This window comes from Octopus bimaculoides, chromosome 1 (genome assembly GCF_001194135.2).
Source record: "Octopus bimaculoides isolate UCB-OBI-ISO-001 chromosome 1, ASM119413v2, whole genome shotgun sequence".
NCBI classification, from domain to species: domain Eukaryota; kingdom Metazoa; phylum Mollusca; class Cephalopoda; order Octopoda; family Octopodidae; genus Octopus; species Octopus bimaculoides.
Window position 1 is genome coordinate 198,070,532 of NC_068981.1, and position 2,042 is coordinate 198,072,573.

A 2,042-nucleotide genomic window follows, 5' to 3' on the forward strand; every position below is an offset into this window, starting at 1 on the left:
CCGTGGTGTTGTTTTGCATTTAGAATAAAATATATATATACAAATTATAAAAAGAATTTTAAAAATATACAATACAGTACTCTTTCTACTTCACAGATTTTCACCTATTGCAGGTGGTGGTGGTGGGGAGGACGTAATACTCACAATAGTTGAGGGATTACTGCAGCAGTTGGCGTTAGGAAGGGCATCTTGCTGCAGAAACCTTGCTGAATCAGATTGGAATCTGGAGCAGCCTTCCAGCTTTCAAGTTCTCAGTGAAACCGTCCAACCCATGCCAGCATGGAAAGCAGACGTTAAATGATGATGATGATGATGATAGATGTGTATATTTGTGTGTCTGTATTTATCCCCCCACCCACATCGCTTGACAACCGATGTTGGTGTGTTTACATCCCGGTAACTTAGCAGTTCGGCAAAAGAGGCCGATAGAGTAAGTACAAGGCTTACAAAGAATAAGTCCTGGGATCAATTTGTTTGACTGAAGGCAGTGCTGCAGCATGGCCGCAGTCCAATGACTGAAACAAGTAAAAGAATAAAAGAATAAACCAAAGTACAGGCATGGCTGGGTGGTTCAGAAGTTTGCTTTCCAATCACCAGCTTTCAGGTTCAGTCCCACAGCACAACACTGTGGTATAAGCATCTTCTATAAAAGCCCCAAGTCGACCCAAGGCCTTATGAGTGAATTTGGTAGATGGAAACTGTGTGGAAGCCTGTTGTGTATAATATGTATAATGGACCTTGAATGTAGAGGACTTGAGAAGACTGGAAAGAAATGAAGGGGCCATGCTCTGTTGGATGTGCAACGTGAGTGTACATGAACGGCATAAACGTGCTGAGAGAAAGACTGGACAGAAGGGGAATGTAGTGAGCAAGAAAGACTGGTATGGACAGGTGATGCAAATGGATGAGGACAGGTGATGCAAATGGATGAGGACAGCTGAATACATTGATGCCAGTCACTAAACCCTTTTGTTACCAAACTGGCTGAAATTGCTTCTGGTTCTGAGTACAAATGTCTTGTTTTCGTAAGTTTTGAATTAAAATCTTCCACCAAACCTTAGTCACAATTTATGTTCCTAACACTAGCTTAATGATAACTAAGTTATTTTACTAAATTCTTTGTTATATTAAAGTAATTGAAAGAAACACAGAGCATATCTACAGAAATATGGTAATAGAAGGGTTAAAATATATAATAGAGAAACAATTCTTAACCCTTTTGATGCCAACCCGGTTGAAACCAGCTCTGGCTCTGTAGTACAAATGTCTTGTTTTCATAAGTTTTGAATTAAACTCTTCCACCAAACTTTAGTCACAATTTATGTTCCTAACACTAGCTTAATGATAACAAAGTTATTTTACTAAGTTCTTTGTTATATTTAAAACTAGCAGAGGCACCTGGCGTTGCCAGGGAATGAAATTGTTGCTTATATACTGGAAGGAAAAAAGCAAAATATGCTGTATAGAAATCTGAGGACATTCTGTAGATGGACTCTCAGATGAATGATGACTGGGCACCTCTCATGAATTGGAAAATTGAAGATGCGCCAAAAAGCCTCATTGGGATTTGGAAACTTTTACGAAAATTAAAATGTGGATTAAATGAAAAAAATGATTTACGTGAATATCCTCACAAGAGTAATTGAAATAAATTGCGATTGTGGAACCCCTCACACACGCACGAAAGCACACACGCACACGCACGCACGCACACACACAGAGTATCACACAGATGAAATGGAAGTGTGTGTGTGTGTGTGACAGAGAGAGAGAGAGAGAGAGAGTGAGAGAGTGAGAGAGAGAGTGAGAGAGTGAGAGAGAGAGGTTTGTTGTCATGTATACGTACATGCATAAATATGCATACATCTTTGTGTGTGTGTGTGTGTGTGTGCGTGTGTATGAGAGAGAGAGAGAGAGAGTAAATCTATACTATATATAAAACAGAGATGTGTGTGTAATCGACTTCACCAAATGCTTCCATACTTGTGATGCGTGAATAATTTGACCTCGGATAAATGTTAGGCTCTTCATTTGATTTTTTT